The sequence below is a fragment of the Rhinolophus sinicus genome, chromosome 2 (assembly GCF_057876585.1).
Source record: "Rhinolophus sinicus isolate RSI-liver-muscle chromosome 2, RSI-T2T, whole genome shotgun sequence".
Classification (NCBI taxonomy): domain Eukaryota; kingdom Metazoa; phylum Chordata; class Mammalia; order Chiroptera; family Rhinolophidae; genus Rhinolophus; species Rhinolophus sinicus.
In genome coordinates this window covers 56594818-56622661 of record NC_142502.1, presented here as the reverse complement: position 1 = coordinate 56622661, position 27844 = coordinate 56594818, and the positions used below count along the sequence as shown (strand labels likewise).

General features: G+C 34.4%; 1 protein-coding gene across 8 annotated transcripts in view; it reads left to right on the top strand.

Annotated features, from left to right (window-relative positions):
* Positions 1–27844, top strand: part of FUT9 (fucosyltransferase 9) — a 172421-nt gene that overhangs the window by 60027 nt on the left and 84550 nt on the right. For 7 of the 8 annotated variants that reach the window (XR_012496684.2, XM_074333314.2, XM_074333312.2 and 4 more), the window contains one exon: positions 23061–23149. The exons of the other annotated variant lie outside the window; for it this stretch is intronic. The gene's annotated coding sequence lies outside the window, so the exon portion shown is untranslated. The remainder of the gene's footprint in view (positions 1–23060; positions 23150–27844) is intronic. 8 annotated transcript variants of the gene reach the window in all.

The window sequence follows — 27844 nt, the reverse complement described above, 5'->3', positions numbered from 1 at the left end:
AAGGAATCTATCATTTCTACGAATCTTTCATTATTAGCCTAAACATCACTTTACTTTCATACATGCCTTCTCTCAGCCACTATTTCTTAAGTGTTTGTCATGTGTGAAGCATAGCAGATATGAACAATAGTAACTTGAGAAAATGTTTTTTCTTACATGTCATTGTATAACTCCCAAAACTAAACTTTAAATGATTGGGATGTAGTTGTCAAATAAAAAGATATTTAATGGAGACTTAAGTCTTCTTATTATTTCTAGTTACAAAGATGGGACTGTATTTACAAATAAGTTCATAGCAAACTTAAAAAAAATTATTTAAAAAGAGAAACTAAAGTGTTCATTCACAAAAAAATTAGGTTGTATAGCAGATCACCTTTACATTTCCTTTTTTTTAGTCTTAGATATTTTATTTTATTCCATTTTTAAATAATTATTTTATTTTCCATTTACACTTAAAATACAGTATTATATTAGTTTCAGGTGTACACTACAGTGATTAGACACTTATATAATTTACAAGTGATCACCCTGATACATTTAGTACCCATCTCACACCATACATAGTCATCACAATATTCTTCACTACGTATATTCCTTATGCTATACTTTAGATCCCCGTGACTATTTTCTAACTACCAATTTGTACCTCTTAATCCCTTCCCCCTCTTCAACCATCCCCTAATATTCCCTCCCCATCTGGAAACCATCAAAATGTTCTCTGTATCCATGAGGTTTTTTTGTGTGTTTGTTTATTTTGTATTTTCAGATTCCACATATAAATGAATTCATATGATATTTGTCTTTCTGTCTGACTTATTTCACTCAGCGTAATGCCCTCTAGGTTCATCCATGTTATGGATGGCATAATTTCATTCTTTTTTATGGCTGAGTAATGTTCCATTATATATATATGTACCACTTCTTCTTTAACCATTCATCTATTCTGGACACTTAGATAGCTTCCATATCTTAGCTATTGTAAATAATGCTACAGTGCACATGTAGATGCATATGTCTTTTTGGAATTAGTGTTTTAGATTTCTTTTGATAAATAACCAGAAGAGGAATTACTGGATCATTCTTTGTCTCTTGTTATAGCCTTTGTTTTAAAGTCTCTTTTGTCTGGTATAAATATTGCTACCTTAACCTTTTTTCTTTTTCTTTTCTTTTCCATTACCTGCTAAAACTTAGTATTTTCACATTTCTTATTTTGTAATTTGAAATGTTCAATGTCCCTTCTATTTGCATTTATCTCCACATATGTGTTAGCTATAGTCTTTTTTCTTTTAATTTCAAATTCACAGCTTTCAATTTTTTCTACTTTAAATATACATTAGGTGTTAAATTTAGACTTAGGTATTATTTTCCCTCAATTTGTTACCTATCCATTAACTTTGTCTTTGAACAGAAATCATTAATTTGATATAATGAATCGATTAAAAAGGTTAAAAGCACAATTTAAGTTGTGTTATATGTAGTTTAAGAAATTTTTTCCCATCTTAAGATCACAGAGATGTTCTATATTTTCTTCCATTGGCTTATGGCTCTATGGTTTTGCATAGCATAATTAGGAATATAATTTATCTGGACTTTATTTTATAATTAGAATAAACTAGGGACTCTGTTTCTCTATATGAAAAGCCTGCTTTTGACCACAGAATTCTTAACTTTGTTTCTAGCCCTTAATCTCAACTAAGAAATCTTTGTCTACAAAGCACGCTTGTATTTTTTTAATTAATTAATATTTTCCTCTACTTGGCCTGTCTTTTTCACCATCACACTGAAAGAAGCTATCTACACTCAGGTATTAAAAGACACATGGGGCAATAGGACCTGGCTGTCACAGAGTGTAGGTTTATTGCAATTCAGAAGTGTGCAATTATTGTCTTTGAGAGGCATGATAATGGCACTGAGGTCATATTAGGGAATTTTCTTTTTCCTAAGATATTACATTTATTCTGAAATATTTAACTGAGAAGTGTCACGAAATCTTCAATATTCATTCAAGTAGTTAAGGGGAGATACCATAAGACAGAGACAGGGAGAGACAGACAAACTGAGAGAGGGGGAGAGAGAATGAAAGAGAACACGTGAAATTGAGTAAGCAAATATGGCAAAATGTTAACAACCGATAAAGCTAGGTGAAGCATGTGCAGGTATTCTTTGTAATAATGCTTCATTCTTTCTATCAATTAGATAATTTTTCAAATAAAAAATTGATAGAGAGGGCCAACACCCATACCAGTTGGTTTTACAAACAAGTTTAATTAAATCTTTAATAATAATTTAGTGAGAAAATATTTTAAGGAATAAAATCTCCATACTAATTTCCTAATGTAAGTATAACCTTGAAACTAAGTCAAATCAGGTCAGTTTGAAAAATGCAAATTTTTGCATACCTCGATAAGCATGAACAAAAATGACATTTGATAAAATATCAAAATATAACCAGTAGTTAAATAACAAATATTACATTGTGGCTAAGTAGGGTTTATTAAAAATGCAATGATATTTTGACAGTAAAATATTAATTGTCATAGTTACCAAATTAATTGATTAAAGAAAAAACTTGTAATTATCTAATAGGTTCTAAAATATTCCCACAATATAGTATTAAAGATAAAATGAATGAACTAGACCTGTATGCATCTTTATGGAAGTATCTCTGAAAACATAATATTGAGTGCGTCAGTGAGGTTGTATTTCATACCACAAGTGTGAAATTTAAAAGTGAACAAAAAAGGTGTATCATGTTTCTGGCTATATATATTCACAGCAAAAGTGTGAAAACATGAATGTTGAGAGTATTTCCCTTGCTAACGAATATTCCAATGGCTTCTCCTAACTCCTAAGGTGAATACCCGAATCTTTACTATAGATCCTGGGGCTCTGCTGATATCTATCGATATTTCTAGAATTGTTAAATATTACACTTCTCCTAGCTCTGTGTGCTCCAGCCTTGCTTGGCTTCTCTCACACACTTAAATATGTCGTGTTGTAATTCACTGCCTTTGCACATGTCATTTCCTCTTTCTAGAATATTCTAGCTTTACTCCTCCTCTGGCATAATTTCTATTTATCTTTCAGCTCTCATCTCATTCCTCAGTTATTCAAGAGACACAATGTCAGATTCCCCCATTTTACTCTTATGGCATTTCATACAAGTTCTTCCCTCTGGAGCTCTATACCAGTTGTTATTTCTCATTATTTATGAGGTTGTATGATTAATAAATACCCTCCTATTAGGTTTGTACCTCCCCCACATAAAATAAAAGATCACAGCTCTTTGCTAACCAGTGGACACTACCAGCACCTAGTACAGTTGTTGCACATTACTGGTGATTACCAAAGATTTTTTAAATTGGTGAGTGAATTGGTAAAGTCAATTTTTTTCACAAGATTTGTTCGGTTTTATTGTAATCTGTTTGAAACATTTTTTTTCTGTGTATGATTCTATGCTTATATTTATCTTTTCCGTGTGACTAATGCAGTTGGATACCATTTGGGTGTCTTTCTCTGGATGAGAGGGGATGGACGCTATGTTTGACAACACCATCTAGAACCATAATATATAACAGAAAAGATCTCTGCAACAAAAACTAGGATTAGAATATGCCTTTCTTCATGCCCATGTTATTTATGAATGTGTAATCATCACTCTTCCTGAGGAAAGAGTAACAATGATTCCAAGACAGTAAGTACATAAGGATCCACAAAGAGTGAATTTTTAATGTATTGTTTTAGCAGCTATTTAATGGGAATAGATAAAAACATGATGGCAGCTGTGTTCACCTTTTTCATCCTTGCAATTTAACAACTATTTATTGAGCATCACAGATGTGAAGACATGGAACACAGGCTGTGAAGCACATGGTAAGTAAGGAACACACTGCCTTCAGAGTGCTTTCCATCTGTAAGCAAGGGGCCTTGCCAACACAGCTGCAGTGCGTGACAGAGGCTAATAACAACTTTGGCTTCCATGGAGGGAGCCTATTCAGTTGTACCAGGAGCTTTATTTACACACATTATCTTAATGTGAACAATAGTTCTTCAGAGGAAAATATACATTAGCCTTTCAGCATTTACAAATGAGTAAATTAAGGGACAGAGGAATTAAGAAATGTCCCTATGGTTACTCAGTGGCAGAGCCAGAACTGAAATCCAGATCTTATGACTCCTAAGCCCTAATAGTGAAAAGTCTAGGTGAAGTTAATGGGCGTGGAGAAGGATATGTCTTTCGATTCTAAACCAGTGTTTTCTCAAATATTATACTGTGCTATGAAAGACACCAAGGTCAATCAAGCTTCAGAAATGCTGCATGTCATATGCTCAAAAAGCTTTGAAAAGAAATTTTTAAGAAAGAAGCAGGTTTTTCATTGCTTAACTCAGCACTTCCCCAAAAATACTTGAACTGGGAATCCATTTCTTATGTAACACATCCTGGGAAACTGTTCCAGAAAAGACAGAGCTGTAAAGTCTTTTTTCTCTTTTCTTTCTCATGCAGATCTGTGTTTTAGGAGGACACTTTGAAGGTGCTCCTGCCATTTCTCTCCCATGCTTCCGCTCAGGGTGTTCTCTTTGATTGAAACACCCATGTCTTTTTTGGTGATATGTGGTGAATTCTTATGTATACATCAGTTCAAAAGTCAAATCATGTTTGATGTCTTATGTTAACCCTTCACCAATATATAGGTATGTGTGCACGCACAGATACGCACACGTACACTCCCACCCACCCACACACATACACACATACAGAATAAGCACTAAAAGTTATAAAGTAAAAAAAATTATCCAGTAGTTCCCCCTGATCTGTGATTTCATCTTTCACAGTTTCAGTTACACGTGGTCAACTATAGTCTGAAAATGCTAAATGGAAAAATTCCAGAAATAACCAATCCTTGTTTTAAATTGTACAATGTTCTGAATACCTCACTTCATCTCATCACGTAGACATCGTATCATCTCACATCATCACAAGAAGGGTGAGGACAGTAAAATAAGATATATTGAGAGAGAGAGAGAGAGACCACATTCACATCGCTTTGATTACAGTATACTATAATTGTTCTATTTTATTATTAGTTGTTATTATTAATCTCTGACTGTATCTAATGGATAAAGCTTTATCATAGGTGTGTATGTATAGGAAAAGACATATAGGGTTTAATACTATTTGCAGTTTCAGGCATCCTCTGGGGGTCTTGGACTTTATCCCCTCAGCTAAGGGGAGATTACCGTATTAATGATTAATCACCTTTGATAAATGTTTGCTATGTTTAGACCTGGCTCAACACATCACAACAATTATTTATTATCCCTTTCATCTCCTTCCAGCTCACATATCACTTTTCTGATCAACCTTACAGAAAATTCCTCTAGAGATGTCTATCCTACTTGACTCTGATTCCCCTCCTTCCTTTCTTCTTTCAGCATAACCTAGCCAGGCTTGTCCCATTTGTTGTAGTTGTTTTTCTTTAGTACACCAATAACTGCTACATTAATCTAGGTATCGCTACCGTCCTCATTTTACTTGAATTATCAGCAACATTTGACAAAGTTGATCCCTCTTTTCAAATTCAAGCCTTTTTTCTCTTTCCTTCAAGAACACTGTACATTTCTATTTTTTTCTTGTACAACGCAGGCAACTCCTCTGTGATCTACTTTGCTGATTCTTCTAATCTCTAAGCCTCTAAATGTTGGCCTGCATGACATTTTGTAGTCATTCCATTGGTGATTTTATCAAGTTTTACATCGAGCACTAGTTAGGAGCATAGACCTTTGGGCTAGGCTGTCTGACGCAGAATCTCAGCTCAACTACTTTGTTACATGTGTAACTTTAGGCTAATGATCTATCCTATTGCACCTCAGGTACCTCACCTGTAAAAACTGGGGTTATAACATTACCTATGCCAAAGAATTTTTGGAGCATTAAATGAGTTAATATTTGTAAGAGTGCTTAGAATAATGCCTGGTGCTATACATGTTTGCTGGTATTATAATCTATACTCTAATGACTCATAAAATGCATCTAGCCTGTACTTCTGCCAAGAATTTGTGAATCACATATTCAACTACCTACACAATGTCTGCACATGGAAGTCTAGTATACATATCAAATTTATTATACATAAAATGGAAAATCTAATCACCCTTAAGCCAAGGTGAACTCAGTAAATGACACCTGCATCCACTTCCTAAGGCCAAAATTCTTGGAGGCATCCTTGACTCCCATCTATCTCTCAGACCACCCGTCCATCCATCAAATCTAGATTGCTCTGCCTTCAACCTATCCAGAATCTTACCATTTATTACCATAACCATGCTAATATATAATTCTTAGAGTTCAAAGTTCCAGACAACTTGGTTATCACCCATGATCCATAGTGCTTTTTCATTTACCTAAAACTAGGTCTTTTTCACCTGAAAGACAATTAAGCTAAGTTCTTCCATTTCTCTACTTCCTCAGCAAACTTTTAAACTTAACTCTATATTATTACTATTTAATTCCATTGTCAATTTCAAGCTACCGTTCTAGTCTGTGAAATTCATTACAATTTACACAACATAGTAGCTTGAGCTCCCCATTTTGAATTTCTCCGAATTTATTAAATACATCCTAAACAATATCATGTTATCAAATAATTGATTGAAAATTATATAAAGAAAGGTCTACTTGCAGTTTGACATTGATCCATTAACTAACCAGTATTGTTTAGTAGGAAAGGTTTATCAGCTAAAGTTTCAGCAAACTACTCGGGAAGCCTACTCGTCTATATTAATCTTAACCACAGATATCTCAGGAATTATTTTAAATGCTTTTTTGAAACCCAAGTGACTCAGATGACAAATCACATCATCTGCGAAACCTTTCCCTGAGACTCAGTTGTACATAAGCTCCTTGGTGTTCCCATGAAATTTTGTGCAAGTCTCTGTCATAGTCCTTACCCCAATATATCAAATTTCTGTTTGTATTTGCCGCCTAAGTATTGTGATGGCCTTGGAGAATGAGTCTGTGGTTCCTGTACCTCAACATTCTCAGAACCTTGTGTGTAGCAGTTATTCAATAAATATTTTTCAAACTGATGAGTAAATAATAGTGAGATTCTCATTTGTTACCTTAAGATGTGGAGTATAAGTTTGCTGTTTTCTCTGGACTTATTTTAGGATGCAAATCACTGAAAAAAACAACAATTTGAGGGAATAGACAAGCCAGTTCATCTCTTTGTGCCTCACTTAAAACATTCTTAGTATTTTAAATTCATGCACATATGGAATGTGTGACTTGGTGTTATTACAGAAAGATAATTTCACCCTTTTGAAGCTAAAACTGTACATGCTATTGCAGTTATTTCTGTTTTCTTCCTTTTATATTCCACCCTTTGTGTTTTTTATTAAAATGTCAGAAACAGTATCTCATTAACACTTCACTGTTGCCAATGCTTCCATTTATAGACTTAATACTTGGAGTACCTCCTTCAAAATCATATGAAAACTATAAAATACAAAAATCACAATATTCCTGAATATTTATGCACTCTGGTACATAAAATTTACATTGAACTTTCTGTTCTTTGCCTGATACTAATACATTTATTCCTGTATATGGAGAATAAAGTTACTTTATTTTATACCTCCTTTATTTTCAATTCATTAAACTTTTTGTCTCCCTATTGTTCATAATGACCATATAAGGAAAGGGAAATATAATTGATGTAGGAGATATTTTAGGGATCATGTCTCATGAAACCGAAGAATGGAGGCACGGACCAAGTTGAGGCGAGGAGTTGTGAAAGAGGATGGTTTATTAAAAAGCAAAGAAATACAGCTCCCAAGTGGGAGGGGGTTCTCAAATGGGATGCCCCCTGACTGAGGCAAAAGCTTTTCCCTGGCCCATTTGGGGCACCTTCTAAAGGAATTTGTCTCTCAGGTTTGTTCTGTTGCCCAATGCTAAAGGGATTAGCAAAATAATCCATTCCTATCTGTCAGATCTGCTCCATTTGTCCGGCAAAAAAGGATTTATGAGATAATGTATTAACCTGAAGGTATATTCTTATATCTTTTTCCTGGAGTGAAGGAGCCATTTCAGAACCTGGAGTTTAAGGATATGGCTACCTTTTGTTTATCCCACCAGGGACCTTCCTGTCTGCCTAACAACATGCTAGCTAACCTGTACCATAATAATTAAGAAACAAATGAACAATAATTAATAGAATATAGTTCTGGCCCTGGAAAAAACATCTTCTGGTGCAGTGAGGGCATTAGAAAATTAAGTTTCTTGTGATACATGCTGTGATAGAACTACATACCAGGGACCAAGCTGGGCTTTACAGTAGAAACAGTATTTGAGCTGGGCCTTACAGGATGTTGTAGGTCAAGAATAGGTGGAAAGAGGAATAATAATTTGTACAAAGGATAGAAATTCAAAATACACGGGATAATTGTGAAATGAGGATTGACTCAGATTTTAGGGAAGACATAGGCTGGGCGGATAATGGAAGGTGTGATTGGTAAAGTAGGATGTGGTTAGAGTTTGAAAGGCTATGTATGGCCATATCACAGAATTTGGAACTTACCCTGCAGGAAATGGAAAGGGAAAGAAGTTTCTTACAACATAAAGATTTATGTTTTAACTCTAAGATTAATCTAAAGATTTATCTTTTAACTCTAGCTGTAGAGAATTAGTTGGTATTTTCCCTATACTGTTTGTCAGTCATTTAAGAATGTATGCTTCTTACAGTAAATTATTTTTTATGTTTAAACTGCCAAAGAGAATGATAGAGTGTTTTTTACAGGCTGCATTTTAAAAAGATCGTTTACACATTTTTATGCCTGCCTTTTGATGGCCAGATACAGATCCATTTTTTTCCAAAGCCAATTCATACAAAGAGATACTCACAGATGAAATATCCAGTGTTTCTGCACACAGTTTGGGTAATTAGTATCTACTAAAGACTGAAAAACTCAATGAGAACAAAATGACCTTCTACCTTATTTAAAATCTTTATTAATTGAACTGTAAGCTAGCCCTTGAGATTTTTATGCAATCTGAAGCAGAAAGGTCAATGGAATACCAATAAATCCTCTGTTTTTGTTAGTTCATTCTTCAAATACTAAAGTTGGTTGAAAATTGATTCAATTATTTGTAATCCAATACTGAAGGGGGAAACGTGTTTTTCTTTTTAACCATCTTATTCATTTACATTTACATGGAAAATAACATACCCAAGAATAATCAGAAGAGTGTTTAAATAGCATGGGCACTTAGCGGTTGAGCATGTTTTCCATTTCTTACCTTCTTATAAAACATCTGCAAAACACTTATTATCTTGAATTAGGGAAAATATATATATATATACATATATGTTTATATTTACATGTAAATATATATGCAAATATATATTTACATATATATTATATATTTATATATATAGGCAGATACTATGTTTAAGATGCTTTTCTAGGCTCCAAGAATACAACATAAATAATATAGTTAATGCTCTAAAAAATCATAATGTATTGGGAAAACAAAATACTGACAACTCATTATAGTACAAGGTAAAAGTAAGGGAAATATTTTGATAACAATATGAAATAATACTGTGGGAATACAGAAGATTCAGTGATGAAAGTTTATAAAGTGGAAAGATTTGAGTTCTGCATTAGCATATTAGCACAGTTTCACAAGTTTTAGCGAAGATTCTAAGCCAAAGCAAAAATATTGGCCTGAGCTCTAGAAATACCTAAAAATATAAAATAATTGGAAAATGGATTACAGCTTTGTGTGACTGGGGTATGGTGAAGAGTGAGGATAGATAAGCCTAGAAATGAAGATGGGTTTAAGATTTGAAGACCTTCCTTTCCATGTTAAGCTGTTTGAGCTTTAGCCTCCAGGCAGTGAGTGAGGAACTACCAAACAATTTTGAAGTATGGAATGGCTTGAGTTAAACCAGAGTGTCTGTATTTTAGAAAGTTATCATCAAAGACAACACTGAAGGTGTAAAAACTGTAATTGCCCTAGTGTAAATGAAGAGGCTCTTGGTTGTGGCAGTGGAAGTGGGATTTAAAGGAGAGGAAAGATTTACTGAAAGGTAGAATTAGGATTTGGTGTTTGGATGGAAGTGGAAGTAAAAGGAGATGGCTACTGGCGTGTCTACTCAGCACTATTGCTGATAATTGTAACCAAATGTGACTGCTTAACATAACTAAATACTTTATATCTAATAATCTAATTACCAATTCAGTGTTTACCCTGTGTTCATAATTCTGAAAAATTATAAATTTATTAATGTATATAAGTAAATTAATTTATAAATATATAACTGAATCTTTCTAGTTCCTACACATATATGCGTGTCTTGTTTTATGAAAAATCTTCAAGAATAATTCTGAAAGGAAAACAAAATAAAGGAAAAAGATTTTAAAACATAAAAATGTACATTTTATTACATGTCCAATCATTCCATTAAGGTCACAATTTCTCTCCTTGACTTGGGGAGAAGAGGAACAGTCTTTATCCTTAGACATTCTCCTTTTCTACCTGGTCAATGTCACCAGGAACTCTTATCTTTTTAACCTATGATGAATAAAAAGCAAGTATATCAAGATATATTTGAGTAATTAATAGTTATTTCAGTGCATTTTATATTGTGTGTGAATGTGTATGTAAAACCTCAAAAGATAATTTGTAAGTATTTTAGTAAAATACAATGAAACTTCCATGACATATTATGCCAATTATATGCAGATAAAAGCTTTCTAATATTACATCTTTATTTATAAGTAGGTAATGATGTTCTCGCCAGGATCATTGTTTATTTTTTGAAAATGATGTATGCTAATGATCGGTGTATTTTCAAAGGATGACATATATCATAACCATATTCATTAGAATGACAAAGTCAGAACTACATATCAGAAATTTTACATACAATAATGCACTAGGGGCAGCTGGTTAGCTCAGTTGGTTAGAGCACAGTGCTCTTAACAACAAGGTTACCAGTTTGATTCCCAACATGGGCCACTGTGAGCTGCGCCCTCCACAACTAGATGGAAACAACTACTTGACTTGGAGCTGATGGGTCTTAGAAAAACACACTTAAAATAAATAAAAGTTTTAAAAAATCCACTAAATTCACCTTTTTAAAGGTGTTTTTAAAAAACATAACTATTAGGTCATAACCATCCATTAAACAGAATATACTGATACGATGTTGTACTTCTTGCTGGAATAATTTCCTGATGCTTCCTTCTTTTTTCTTTAATGCAAATTTTAAGACCTAGTATTGCTTTAGGTTATTTTTAACCAATAAAATCTTTGTGGTCAGGTGCTTCACTTTAAGAAGCGTTGTAATTTTTTTTTTCTTTCAAACCTTCCCTAGATGGGCCATAAGTCTGCTTTTGAGACACACTTTGCTATAATACAGCCATGTTTAACTTAGATTTGTGTGTTAGCAGCCTTAAATTTATAACTTGGCTTATAATTCCATATGACTCACTGAATTTGAAGTCCAAAACTGTTAAATCTTAAACGATAGATGTAGTTAGGTTTCATATCACATCAAATATCATATAATTAACTGTGTATTCCCTCAGTATATGGAATTTGAAAGGAAAACATCTTCACATTACACCAGAGATAATAGTTTAAGCTCAAATCCCTCCCACACATTCACCTACAGTAGCATAAGTGACATGCCATGAAAGTCAATAGACATTACATACTGAGATAGGAAAGCACTTTGAGGAACAGACGAAAGGCTGGAGTGACCAGAGCAAAAGGAACAAGGTTAAGAGAGTGGTAGTCAGGATCTAGATTCCCTCTTACTCCCCTAAGGCCTTGGTTTCTGGAAAATAACAGTCAGGAGGAGGAAACACATAGGCTTTCAGTCCTGCAACATTAGCTGAAGTAGTAAACAAAGAATGGCTTAAACACTTGAACGGGGGCTAAGGAAAGAGCCCAGTGAACATAGAAATGTTATCATGCACATTATAATAAAGAAACAAACAATAAATAAGATTTTACATTGAGTCAGGACCAATATATATTGTGAATAGAATTTTTATGCCTTCTTGTTATTCAAGAACTCATCACTATAGCACTCCACCATTACCCTAACTATCCTTACCCAAATCCAAATTAAACCTTTGAGGACGTGTTAATTTCCTAGGGCTGCCGTAACAAATACTACAAGCTGGGTTGCTTAAAACAACAGAATTTTTTTCTGTCAAAATTCTGGAGGTTAAAAATCCAAAAGCGAATTATTGGCAGAGCCAGACTTCCTCCCAAGGCTCCAGGAAGAATCCTTTCCTGCCTTTCGAGCTTCTGCTGGTTGCCAGCAATCCTTGATGTTCCTTGCTTTGTGCCAGCAGAACTCCAAGTTTCTGTATCTGGCCTCACATCACCTTCTTCCTTGTGTGTCTCTATGTCTCCAAATTTTTCTCTGTTTTAAAAACAGCAGTCACTGGATTTCGGGCCCATCTTAGTCTAGTGTGACCTCATCTTAATTTCATTACATCTGCAAAGACTTTATTTCCAAAGAAGGTCTCATTCACAGACACTGGGGGTTAAAACTTCACCAATTCTTTTTGGGAACCCAAGTCAGTCTCCTATGGGGGGTGGGGATGATAAACTCAGTGGGGTGTTTAGAAGGACTACCAGATCCATCTGATTAAATCAATTCATATCAAAGTTAATCTAGTTTTAGGGTTCATTTGTATTTTTAAAGGACTTTGTAACACAAATGTATAATAATGAAGAGAGTGGTTGGGATCAGAGCATTCTTGGTCCCTGCTTGCTTTTCAGAGCTTCCAGCTCCTCACTTTTAGCAAACCCAAGTCTGAGGGCCCACCTCTCTACCCCTTCACCAGAGTGGATCAGATCAGCTGTAAAATGAGGAGGATGTAGTTAACACAGAAAACTTAGGAATAATGGCTTTATATTTCATTTTAATTTTCCCACGTTAATGTGGAGTTAGCGCTGCATATCTCCCATACAGAATCCGTACGTGGAAAATATGAAGGACATTCATGCAAACCTTTGACAACAGAAAACTATACAATGTAAATGGTTTGGGTAAGCATGGATTTCCTTTCTTCCAAAATACTTCCTAAGTGTGAATGAGAAGAAAGGATAGGCCCAAAGTAAGAGAGTTTTGCAAAGTGTAAATCAGGTCATCTAGGTTCTTCTGTGCTTTCTTAGTAAAGTAAATATCTATTCACAATCGTGGAGCACTCCCTTGTAAGTGGGGTAAGGACAGAAGAATATACTACCTTTATTTAGGCCCTTAAAATCCTGAAGTTCAAGTTTTAAAATGATTCAAAAGGGGATGAATGTATTTTAAAACAAAATGCTTTTCCTTGTATGCAATGAGTCAGAGTAAAGCTTTTTGTAATATCGCCCTAGATTCTGAACGATATAATGCATTTCATGTTTTAAAATTAACTTGGTTTATTCGTAAAACACACGCTATCAATACACAATGCAAACCATTATATTTAATGCAACAATTTCAGCTGAACATTATTTGAGGATGTGAATTTAATAAGAAATTTTGATTTTTAAAAATCTTTCATGAGTTTAAATGTAATTTTAGAAAAGAAGAAATACATGACTCAAAATTAAGTTGCCATAGTATAAAATATCCATTTACATTTTTGATTAGCATTTCTTCTTTGTTGATTATAAAAAAAAAAAATTACTATGCTAAATTTCATTATTTTGATTATTGATTTCCCAAGAGACTTTGGTCTGAATTACAAAGCTACAGCTTAAGTTTTATAATTAAAATTTATAGCAAGACATTTATTTTTCATGCAACTAATTGACAAAAAAATTAATAGTTATTTAAATAATCATGAGATTTAATAGTCCCTTTTCTTCAACTGTTTTGAACATTCTGGAACTTAACTAGCTGTGATATGTCACACTATTGTCCCCAAGCATATGCAATAAATTCCACTGGGAGACAAAGGGCCTTGTCATATATGTAAATTATGGACCCTGCCCCACACCTATTCGTCTGCATCCCTTGGAAATACAGTTCATGAAACTGCTTTTAATAAGCTATCCAGATGAGTCTTATGCTTGTTAATGTTTGAGAACCCAATATTAAAGAGGGTAGTCCAGTGGATCTTAACCTTTTCAAAACTGGTGATCTCTAGCCTCTGCAGTACACTGGGAGAAACTGTTCAGTGACTGTCAAATTCTTCCCAGAGGAAGTCATCCAAGGGGCAGAAGAAGAGAGAAAGGCTGATCCACTTCTTAATGCCCTCAGAGTTCTGAGAGTCTGGCCAAAGATAGATAGTAGGCAGCATGAACATGCTTCCAGCCCAAGAGTAATAGTCACAGACTTCCCGTTGCTTCCTCCCTCTCTCCTCTACCCATCTCCTTGTCTCCCTTTCTCCTTATCTCCTTCCCTCCCTTCCTTCTGTCTTCTCAGTGCTCTCTTTAATTTTGTCAGAAGAATAGGACAGGGAGGGCGTTGTTTGAAGGACAGCAATAGCTTATCAAAAACCCTCCCTTATTGTGTCTACCTGGCTCAGTCTCATGGAACACTCTTAAAACAGGTGCTTAACAAGGCAAGTGTCCAATTTTTTAGTCGTTATTGTCATAGAGAAAAAGGAAAAGAAACAGTGTCACCAACCATCTATCCCTGGCCTGTCTCCCATTTTGGTCCCAATCAGGCATCTCCCTCTGGATGAGTATGCCTGAGGATGGATATAAGTATCACACAATCTTTATCTTGACTTTACTTTCTATCTTCCATTTTTGGATTCTTCTTCCAGGGAGGATTTAATAAGTAGGATCAGAAATCAAAACATCATCTGAACAAGCAAGAAGTGCACTTGCTTCTTGGGAACAGCCCCTGGAGCTCAGCCCAATCTCATCCTATTTCTCACATGGCCCCTAGCTACTGCTGGCCTGTCCCTCCCAGGCCTGTCATATCACAAGTCAGGGCTTATTGTTTATTGAATTAATCGTACCAAGACCACCTTAAAGCTAGAGAAATGAGGAGATGGAGTGCTTAAATTTTATTGATTTAATTTAAAGATAGAAAAAAATCAAACCATTTTTAGACCCATATTTCAGTGAAATGAAAAAAAACAGAAGATTCATATTGTCTAAACCAGAAAGTGGCAAACTATGGTCCATGGGCTAAATCTGATCTGCTGCTAGGTTATGTAAATAAGGGTTTACTGGAACACAGCCATAGCCACTTTTTTTTTTTTTTCAATATCTGCTTTCACACTACAAAAGCAGAATTGAAGAGTTGTGCCATAAATTGTGTAATAGATGAGTATCTATAGAACAGCCTTGACTTTACCTCTCGTCTGGCAATGCCTAAAATATTTACCATCTGGCTCTTTAGTGCAGTTTCCTAATTCCATGTTGAAATCAAAACGATCATGATGTATTTTCTCCAGCTTCTGAAGGCAAAAATACTCAAATGGAATTCCATAAAAAGAGTCCTCATACAAATAGAAAATCTGAATAAACCACTTACTAGTAAAGAGATTTAATCAGTAATCTAAAATCTCCTAATGAAGGAAAGCCTAGGACCAGATGGCTTCCTGGTGAATTTTACTGAATATTAAAAGAAGCATTAAAACCAATCATTCTCAAACTCTTCCCCCCACTCCACCCTCCCAAAAAAAGAGTCAAAGAGAAGGGAACATTCTGAAACTCATTTTAAAAGGCTACAATTATCCTGATAGCAAAACAGGAATATTTTCTGTTGAAAAAGAAAACTACAGGCCAATATCCCTGATGAATTCAGATACAATACAATACTGGTAAACTGAATTCAGCAGCACATTAAAAGAATCATTCACCATGATCAAGTAGGATTTTTCTCTGGGATGCAAGGCTGGTTCAACTATGCATCAAAGCAGTCAATGTGATACACCACATTAACAAAATGAAAGAAAAGAATCATATGATCATCTCAATAGATGCAGAAAAAAGCATTTGATGATATTCAACAACCATTTAGGACAAAAACTTTTAACAAATTAGGCATAGAAAGTAAATATCTGAACATAGTAAAGGTCACATATGACATGCCCACAGCTAACATCATATTAACTGTTCAAAGGTTGAAAGCTCTAAGGTCAGGAACAAGATAAGGGTGCCCACTCTCATTATGCCCATTCAACATAGTACTGGAAGTCCTACATAGAGCAGTGAGGCAAGAAAAAAAAAAAAAGATATCAGAATTGGAAAGAAAGAAGTAAAATGGTCTTTATTTATAGATGGCATGATTTCATATAAAGAAATTACTAAAGACGCAACCAAAAAACTTGTTTGATCTAAAAAACTAATTCAGTAAAGTTGCAGGATACAAAATTAACATACAAAAATTAGCAGCATTTCTATACACTAACAACACATTTTCTGCAAAAGAAATAACCGAGATATCTGCATCCCCATGTCCATAGCAGCATTATTTACAATAGCCAAGGCATAGAAACAACCTAAGTGTCCACTGGTGGATGAATGGATAAAGAAGTTGTGGTATATATACACATTGGTATATTATTCAGCCATAAAAAATGAGGAAATCTTATTACATTTCCAACAACATGGATGAAAGTTGAAGGCATTATGCTTTCAATGTAAAAAAAAACCAGAAAACAACTCATAGGCAAAGAGATCAGATTTATGGTTACCAGAGGTGGAGGGCGCTGGGAGAGGTAATTGGAGAAAAGTGGTCCAAAAGTACAAAGTTTCAGTTATAAGATAAACAAATACTAGGAACGTAATGTACAACCTGATGACGATAGTTAACACTGCTGTATGGCATATAGAAAAGTTGTTAAGAGTGTAAATTCTAAGTGTTCTCATCACAAGGAGATTTCCTTTTTATTTTCTTCTTTCTTTTCTTTTTGTTGTATATATACGAGATGATGGATGATAGGTGAACTTATTGTGGTAATCATTTCATAATACATGTAAATCAAACCATCATGCTGTATTCCTTAAACTTAGACAATGACATATGTCAATTATTTCTCAATAAAACTGGGGACAAAGATTCCCCACACACATTAAAACATGTATGTCATTTTCTCACTAACCACAATATGATAACTTTAAATATGTGGGAATAACTGTTTTAATCCCAATAACCAAAACAGCACCTCTCATAGTAGAGAGACAATACGTGTTTGGTTAAATAATAAATGTTTAAAAATATATGTATGTTCTGCATTTCATTTATGGCATATTCCTATTTTAGAATAAATTTATTTCCCCAAAATCTTTGAGCAAACTGGATGCTCCAGGAAAAAATGTACAATGAGGTTTCCAGTACTGCTTTAAGCCCAAGGTGGGAGAAGCTCAATAGTTTGCCCTGAGGTTTTAAGAGAACCAAGCAACCCTCCCTCCCTCAAAAAGTGTGTGTGGAAAAGTATTTCTACGGATAAAATATTTGTATAATTATGGACGAACCAATTTCAAGCATCTTCTATTATAACAATGAATAACCTGTATCCCAAGCATAAGCATATTAAAAGTCCTCAAGATATTGACGTTTGTTAATGGTTCTAAGTGCTACTAATCCTCTGTCTCCTATAGCAACTGAGCAAGTAGAAGAGTCTATTAGGTTGGTGCAGAAGTAATTTTGGTTTAAAAGGTTAAAATAATTGCAAAAACCGCAACTGCTTTTGCACCAACCTAATACGTCAGTCAGAACTAGCGCTCTTCACCAGCCCCAACCTTGTTCTTTGCAGTTCACAGGGATCTGTATCATATGCCCGTAAGAATAGGGTCAGGACAGATCAACCAAGCCAGCCGCATAAGGAGAAAGAAAAGAGGAGGAAAGCCCAATCCATGAAATAATCCAGACGATGAAAATAACCAAGGAGCCTTTGAAGCAAGCACGGATTGCACCCTTTCCCCATAGCCACTCTTGTATTCCAGCTTCTGCAGAGATATGGACCAAGGAAGATGGCCATTAAACCATCCAGTCCAGAATCTGCCCCATAGCAAAACACTCAAGAAACATTGTTTCCTCTTCCTGTCCCCTTTGTTCCTCACTTGGCTTTGTGTTTTTAGGTTCAGGGTACTTATTCTTATTCTTACCTGATATAAAGAGCAAATTAGCATTTTGTGCTGTGAGAAAAATACTACTCCTTTTTCATCTGCATTATGCAAAAGGAATCCCTTACGGCAAAATCATCCCATGTCGATTGCACGAGGCAGACCTGTGGGGCCAAGCGCGGGAGCTCAGGAATCAGTCTGTCTGGGTTCTACTTTAGCTGCACCATTTACAAGCTGCATGGCCTTGGACAAATTGCTTCAGCTGTCAGTGCTTCATATTCTTTTTGTCTACAACTGAAATAATATCTCATAGGCTTAATGATAGGATTGAATGAGAATGTGCATATACAACCTTGATATCCTGGCTAGAATACAGTGAGCACTCCTTCATTCTTAGGTGGTTTTATTATGCGTGTTAATGATGTTGAAGCTCTTTGCATGACCCGAGGGCCCTCCACTGACCAGCCCCTGCTAACCTCTTCTGCTTCCTGCACTTGCTTCATCACACTGCACAACTCTGCTCCAGTAAAGCCAGATTACTTTTTAGTCCCAAACTGTTTTATCTCTGTCCTCCTTATCTTTGCTCATACTGCACTGCCTAGTCGTCATTCAACATTCTCCTTACACAACCTATTTTCTATTAAGTTTCAGCCCCGCAAAATTGAATGCTGCTATATTTGTGCCCCTAGCCAGACATTTTGTACAAATCTCTTCATTTCTCTTTCTTGTCTTCCTCTTCTGGACTATGAACACTTCAAGGGCAGGAGGGTATTTTAGTCCCCCTTTCAGCCACAGCACCTAGAACCTGTTATATAGAACACATTTAGGAAAATGTATGTTGATAAAGAAGGCTTAAGGACCCACTATAGTAATTCTGAAGTCATAAATTCTGTTTAAAGTACAGCCACAGGAATTAGCTCGATGACTTCTTCTGGAAGCAAATCTCATTTATTACTATAAACTGCGTAAAGCAATTGTCTTTATTTGTTCAAAATCCAGTGTCCTTTAATCACATCTGGTAAATTGAATTAAGAAACTTGCTCTTGCTAATGGAATTCAGTTTTTAATATATCAGAGATGTTTCTACTAGTATCGTTCAGAGTCCTATAAAGTTCCTTCTTTATAAGTAATGCGCCATGTGTCTATTTCCTTTTCCTTTCATTTATAAATATCAAATAGTGTTTTTTTAACCATTTATATTATCTTTATTCAATTGTTCCAGCAATAATTAAAAACAATTAGATAAAATAACTATGTCTCTGTATTTTCCCCTTTTGTGAATTTTACCCAAATCAGCTAAAGTATTCTACATAAATAGTTATGTAATTTTTATATTTCAAATTGACCCTTTACTAAAGAAAAAATAACCTACCCTGTAATGATGGCTCAGAATGCATTTGTTGGTGAAATTAATGAATAGGATTTTATACTTTATTCAAATATATTACAAATCCAAACATTTTCTCTCCATTGTCACTGCCACCAAACTTACACCCCTGTCATAGCTCAGCTCAACTACTGCAGTAACCTTCAGATCCGCTGCTGCTTCCAGGCTTGTCTCTCGTCTATGCATAGAACAATTGACGTGATCCTTTAAAATTTGAATCAGTTACCCAGACAAAACCCTCCTATTTCCATGTATCATGAATAAAGTCTAAACTCCTTACAATGGCCTATGAAGCCCAATATGACCTGGCCCAGTTCCTGCCTGTCTACCTCACTTCCCACCCCACTACCACCACCGTGCCCTCGGTCAAGATGCAATCTGTAGGGTTTTCTCCTCCTTGAATATGCTTGTTCCTCTAAGGCTTTTACACCCAGTGCCCAGTCTCCTTGCAATGTATAGTCCTTATCTTCAGCTCAAACATGGCCTCCTTCTTGAAGCCTACCTTCTCTGACTGCCTCTGCTCAAGGAGACTACCCAGTCTTGTTGTGGGCTGCTCTGCTGCTGAAAACTCTCACAGTCAGTTCTTTTCTCAGCTCTGCCTTTGCTTAATGGCCCTGCAAATTTATTCTTCCCTGGATCTTGGCATTCAGACCCATCAAAGTCTCTGCTGTTACATACGTTGCTACTTCCCTCTTCAGGCACCAAGTTAAAACTGAAACCCTCACAAACCTCTGAAGCTGAGCCATTTTGCTTCCAGTAGACTCAGTGTTTCTCAACTCATCATTCCATGAAAACCTAGTCATTTATGCTTTCTGATAAACCTCATGATGCAAAGTAAAAAACAGTTAGTGAGTCACAATGTCTTATGCTTAAGTTACAAATCCTAAAGATCTTGGCAAAACATCTAAATAATAGACAAATCCACCAAGCTTGGACTTTATATGCAAGAGGGAACTAAAGGAATTTAGAAATCCCATTTTCTCAAAACTGAATGGCTTTAAACCGTCTATCAAAATGGATGACAGAAACTGCATGTCTTGTGTGCATCTACCCCATGTTGGGCAGATGCCTTGACTGGTCCAGGGGAAAGATGAGTATATAGAAAATCAAAAGAGAAAAAGGTATTATCATCATTTGACTGGATTAGACACAAATGTAGGTAATGGAAGAGAATGATTGTTTCCCTACACGTAATACAAAAAAGAAAGAGGTAACTATATTCAGATAAAACTTTATCAACAAAAATAATAAAAATATGACAGTAACTCTATAACTTGAGTGTTATTTATGTTTCATGCTGAGCCATTAAATCACAGCCATGATTTAGGAAACACACACACACACACACACATACACACACACACACGCACGCACGCACACGCACACATACACAAATCTAAGTTGCCAAATAGAAAACAGAACTCAGTCACTTGTTGGCCGTCGTTATTTGCTCTCATCCTAACTAGGATTCTAAATGTTTGCTTTTCTGACTTTCCAGCAAAGAATATTTCAAAAGCATCAAGTAAGATTATGGTAAAACAGAGCAAGAATGACATTTGATGCTTAGAATATTATTTTTAGAAAATTAACAGATGTTCAAGTGTCATAATAATCTGGAATCAGTTGAGATAGGTGTAAATGCCCCTTTTCTATTTTCAATAATATAAAATATATTGATCTTTTCTGTTAAGATTTATAACCAATACATTGCCTATGTTATAAGCAATAATTGTGTTTGTAGTTTTACTCATTTAATAACTCTAAGCATAAGATATATACAGTTTCCATAGGGAAAATTATCTAGCATATAAAATATTTCATGTTTTTTTCAAATTGGGGATACAAATAGTATTGAGAATAGATTTCTAGGCAGAATTATTTTATAAACAGTGTCCAAGAAAGTCTGTGGAAGTGCAGACTTTTCTGATATACACTTTGAAGTGAAGGCTGAATTGACCCAAACTAAATACCTTCCAACTTCACTGGACTAGTTGTTTGAATGATCAGAACCCTGTAAAATGGGGATAATAAAACCTCCCAGTATCGTTGTGATGACTAAGTGATAATCACACATACCTAAAAGACACTCAACAGCTGATACGAAATATAGACATGTTATTCATCTACTATGTTTTACCTTTGAGAAAAGATTAGGTAAAATCAGATTTTAAAGACAGGACAAAAATGCTACATCTATTTTCCATATATTGGTTAATTTTAAATGTGTTTAAATACAATATGGAAGTGTAAATAGGAGGAGAAAGTACTAAATTAGGGGGAAAATTAAATTATCTTCCTATTAAGCATAAGCCAGGGCGATGTGTAAACCCAGAAAGAAATCAGGCTGAATTTTGCTTTAAAATTTAACTTCAGGAAGAAAAAAGAAGTTAGGTGTTTGGGAAACATAAAGTGGGAAAAAGAGATGTGTGTGTGTGTGTGTGTGTGTGTGTGTGTGTGTGTGTGTGTGTACAGGATACCTAACCACCACTTTCAGTAACCACTAAATATGAGAAACTTATTGCGTATGTTCTACAGCAAAAAGACATTTTTGTTTTGATGGGGAATATATCTATATAACAGTTTTGGGAGGCATTATCTTAAAGAGAAAACTAAATCTGCTCTTTAATTTTACTTTAAATTATTCTTTAAAGATAATTTGCTATTGATTGGGGTAATTAACGGCAGTGGGTCATTTTCCCACTTCATAGTAAATCTAATCTTAATTCATTACCGAATGAATGATTAAATAATGTTTGCAATCATTTTGTTTATTTATTCCCAATCATATATGTGGGTAACAGTCTTAGTCCACCTGGGCTGTTATAACCAAATACCACAGACTGGGTGGCTTACAAACAACAGAAATTTATTTCTCATAGTTCTGGAGGCTGGCAAGCCCAGGATCATTGTGCTGACAGATTTGGTGTTTGGTTAGGGCTTCCTGGTTAATAGAAAGTCTTTTTACTCTATCCTCACGTTGTGGAAGATGGGAGAGAACTCTCTGGATCCTCCTTTATAAAGATACTAATTTCATTTATGAGGGCTCCAACCTCATGTTTTAATCACCTCTTAAAGGCCCCACCTCCCAAAACCATCATCTTAGGCCTTTGGATGCAACATATGAATGGGGGAGGGGGAGCACAAATAATCAAACCACAGGAGCTGACATACATCTACATGCAAATTAAAGATATTTAGACAAATCATCTAATTATTTGGTCTTTATTTTCTTAATTCAGATCATTGTAAACATCCTGATGATTAGTAACTTTTTGTTTTATATTTTGTTTTTTTTGTGCCAGGGACTCAATTTATTCTGTAAGTGGAAAACAAAAACTAGAGACAAGATAACTTATAGTCATTTCTTTACAGTGTCAATTACGACATTCAATTTTTAAAATAATTTGTATTTTATTGTATATTCAAATGGCTTAAGTGGTTCAATAACATTTTCCTAAAAATTCAAATTAATTATAAATTAACATATACAAAGGACACAATAATACATATAGAAAAATCTGTGTTTGTAAGATGTGTGATTTCTTTTAGCTTTCTTTTGGTTATTTTGCAACCTATATAATACACCCAGCACATTTAGCTAACATAATTTTTTTCTCTCTTTCCCAACAGGTTTAGAATGCAATAATCCAAGAATTTTATAATACAGTGGAATAGCTTAACAACTGTCTATGTGCTTCACATGATATGTTCTCTATATTGTAAGTATACATTTACTTTCCCGAGCTAACTTGCTTGTGAGAGAAATGTGTTCCATTAGAACTTACAACTTAGATTGTTTCAGACAATTATAAACTAAAAACTCATCCAAAATATAGGATAGTTTTAGAAGGTTATGTTATGAAGAGATGTTCTGCAAATTTATATTTAATATTGTATCAAAGTCAAATCTAAATATAGTTGTCATCATGGTGGAATAATATACCCATGCTGTTATGTTTTTTATAAATATTATATTTAATATCCTTAAGATTTTATACTACTTTTAGTTTTCTAGAAAAAAATTCAAATATTGGACATGCAAAATTTTATGCTAAAGTATTAAAAGTTCTTGAAATGCCTTTTAAATATATAAATGTATAGTATACATTTAAGGACAGGTTGACTTTTTTTCTATAGTAGTTATCTTTTTTGAAGAATTTTTTGTTGTTTTGGCAAGATAATACCTATAGCACTAAATTATTCATACATATGTATGTGTGTGTACGTGTGTGTGTGCATACATGTGTGGGTGTGCATATACTCGTGTGTGTGTGCATGTGTGTGTATATATAATTTATTTAATAAGCTAATAAAAAGAAGAAAAGTGTTCTCTGCTCAGTAATGGAATCTTTTACTATTAATTTCACATTGTTTAAAAATAAGGAGAGAAGTGAAAGGCTGCGATAGATACTATGCTTTGTTTTTGAGTTAAAAAGTACTGAACACTAAGTACTAACTCATAGCTGTGGGAAGGAAAGGAAGCAGCCCAATCCCTTTTTCCCTCAGAAGTAAGCCATGACTGGAGCCCTTCCTTATTCAGCATTATTCCCAAAATTTATGACACATTTAGGGCATCAGAAGACGCTGTTCCTTAGCAGCACCTGATCCTGCCATACTTACAATACCCATCTCAAGCCTTACTCTTCCTTTTTCAAGCCTTATTCTCTCAGCCCTTTTCTTCCTGGATTCTGTGAGTTTAAAATCTCTCATGGGGAATTGAAGCTTAGTGAACCTTGATCCTTCTCCACAAAGGCAGGAGAATGAGTTGTTCCTGATTATGCTGTGGAGGATGCAAGTGGTGATGGATAGGTCATTAGCATGCCATTTCAGAACACTGAATGGCTTTTGACACAAAACGTAATTTAATACACAACATGTGGTTGCAGAGCAGTGGGTTTTAATGGGTTTTATCGTTTAATGGGGCTTATCATTAAATGGGCTTTAATGATAAATTTTATTTACCATATACAAACAAAATACAGTCATTTTAACATGTGATCAGTGTAAAAAAAATTAATGACACATTTTATATTCTTTTGTTTTCATACTAAGTAACTGAAATCCAGTGTATACTTACAGCACATCTCAATTTGGATACTAAGTTTCTATTGGACATACTTGATCTGTACTTATATTTCATAAAACTTACACTTTAAAAGAATAGATTCATAAAGGCAAGTTTTTCCGCATATACTTAAAAGTTTTCCAATAACTAAACTGAGTATCAGCTTTTAAATTTTAATTAATTAAATGTCATTTAATTTAAACTAGACACATTTCAAGTTCTCTACAGTCGCATGTGGCTAGGAGCTTCTATATTGGACAACTCTTTTTCAGGGGACTGTTGGTCTAAGGTGGTAAATATGCTACCTAATGACTTTTACAGGCTGATATCAGAGCACACCAACTGAGCAAATAACTTTAAAATTTCAATAAGAAAAAAATGTCAAATCCTACACCTCTGACTAAAATGCAGTTTTATAGCACTGCATGTTTATGAGAAATTATGGATAAAATATACAAGGTCTAAATCTCCAAGCTGTGACACACATTGAATTTTTGTTGGTATTTTTAAGTTTGGTTTAGTGTACATGCTCTGTTGTACACTAAAGGAATTAACAGATCACACCCCTTTCCATTACAATGAATGTGTCAAAAGAAAAATATAAAAAAATATTTTTTTCAAAAATGGTTCTGTGAAAGACATTGTTAAAAGTATGAAAATGTAAGCTTCAGACTTGTAGGTCACATATCTGATAAAGGATTTATATCCAGAATATATTAAGAACTGTTAAAATGTAATAATAAGTAAACAAATATCCCAGTTTAAAAAAGGGTTAAAGATGTGAACTTCACAAAATAAAAAAAGAAAAACAATGTGTGGATGGCCAATAAGTGTATGGGAAGATTTTTAACACTATTCGTTATTAAGAGATGAAAAATTAAAATTCAAGGAGGTACCATTAGACACCTATTAAAATGAATTTTTTTTTAAAAAAAACCTGACAATACCAAATGCTGATGAGCATGCAGAGTGACAGGGATTCTCATTCATTGATGATGGAAACGAAAAATGATACTGCCATTTTGGAAAATTGTATGTCAGTTTCTTATAAAATTAACATACACTTAACCATATGATCCCACAATCCCACTCTTAGGTATTTACACAAGTGAATCTAAAATTTATGTTTACACAAAACCTATATGTGAATATTTGTAGCATTTTACTTATAATTGCCTAAATGTTTTTCAACTGGTGAGCAAACTGTAGCATATTTATACAATGGAATACTACTCAACTATAAAAAGGAAACAGTTATTGATTCATGCAATATCATGGATGAATCTTAAATGCATTTTGCTAAATGAAAGAAGCATACCCAAATGACTAAATAGTGTGTGATTCCATATGTAAGACATTTTAGAAAAAAGCAAAACATAGAGACAGGAAACAGACCAGTGGTTGCCAGAAGTTAGAGATATAGGAGAGTTGACTACAAAGTGATAGCATGAGGAATTTGGAGGGTGATGGAACAACTCTTTATAGGACTGTGGTGCTGAACAAATGACTGTGTGCTCATCAAAACACATAGAACTGTACAACACAAAGAGTGAGCTATATAGTATGCAAATTAAAATAAGAAAATAAATAAGGTGTTGGAATATCCCCAGATGAGCTAGAGATTATGACAAATGAATCTAACCAAATTGCAAATGGAAGATTTAAACTCATGAAAGCCATGGAGGGAAAGTATCTAGCTTAAGTGACATTGAGAAACAGTATTTTGACAGGAAAAAGAGTAAAAAGAATAATGTTAATGAAAAAAGCAACTGTACATAGACTTTATATTTTATTTGATAATTTTTCTCAGAGGAGTACAGGTTAATGACAACGAATTATTTTACATATATACTAGAGTGAAACACATAAGTAAATAAATTGTTGATAATAGAAGTTAGGTCTCTCATTGTCAGAAAAATAAGTTACACATAAGCAAAAGGAAATAACTAAAATTAACCTTGTAGTGCTAGATTAGAAATGAAGACATCAACATGAACTCATTTTTATTTTAGTATATAAACAGACAGATACAAAATAAAGATAGATATATGTGCACACATGTGTATACATACATAACATTTACTAGCTCTACCTTCTGAAAGGTCGTAGAAGTAGTAACACTACAGCAACAAGGAGCAAACCTCATGTCCAGATTTATTTTCTAAATATTCTCCAATTTAAAAGGAACTAGAGCCCTCAGGAAAAATAGCTAATTCTAGATTTAGGGCAGGAAAAATACAAGATGAGCCTGAAGCATCTTGTACCAGAAAATGAAATAGTGACCAAAAAAAATTATTGGGTCATGCCAAAAGGACCCAGGAGCCAACCCGAAAGAGTTCAAGATGGCCAAAGTGGAAATGCTTTGAGCAACAAAATACTGATCATATTACATTATTACCAAATGCATAAAATAAATATCAATGAATACGCTGATAGAAATAAATGAATGCATAGATAAACGACATACAAGGGGAAAATCTTCCTTACAGAAAATTTTCAAATGATATATGTAGATATCTTACCTACCTCCCAGGGGGTGAAACTTAATTCCTGTCCCCTAGACTTCATGACTCGGAGATTTTAGAAGTGAGGGGAACCCTGGCAGACACTACCTTCATAGAGTGACCAGCGTTCACATCTCCAAGACAAGACATGCTAACCCCATGTACCCTGGTATAATGTGGTGAGGACACCTCACTTCTGTGATACTGTTCCTCAAAACCCATAACCTCACTCTAGTCTTCCGAAAAACATGAATGACTGTATACACATTTTGAAGCTTTACGGCGAGCATGTAAAGTAGAAAATTCAAACCGTGTTCCTTATTTATAAATAGAAAAATAAGTCTCTGAGCGGTTAAGTGACTTGCCTACAGGCAGGCAGCTTGTAAGGGCAGAGCCATCTGCATAGAACACACCTTGCTTATTTCCTTGACTTGTGCACCACATCATGAAGTTCACACTATATGGAAAGAGTCTTATTTGTTAGTGTATGTTCTTGTTTTTCTCAACTTCCAGAGATGGTCAAGTTCTCTTCCTTAATTTAAATGAAGTTGTAACAAATTGTATATCTTTTAAAAAAAAAGTATTATTTACATTTAAAGCCAAAAATCTCGATTTTCTGGAATTTCTGAAATACTTGTTTTCTGTTGATCTTCAAAATCCAACCAAGGCAACTAGATTAGAAATCACTGCTGCTAATTTATTTATGTCATATGAGAGACAAGTATGATTTCACCTTAAGGAAACCTAATGTATGAGAACTCCCCAAATCACAAAATATATAAACTGAGAAGGGATTTTTTTTTTTTTTTTACAGAATGATTATTTGTCTCATAAAAGTATTTGTC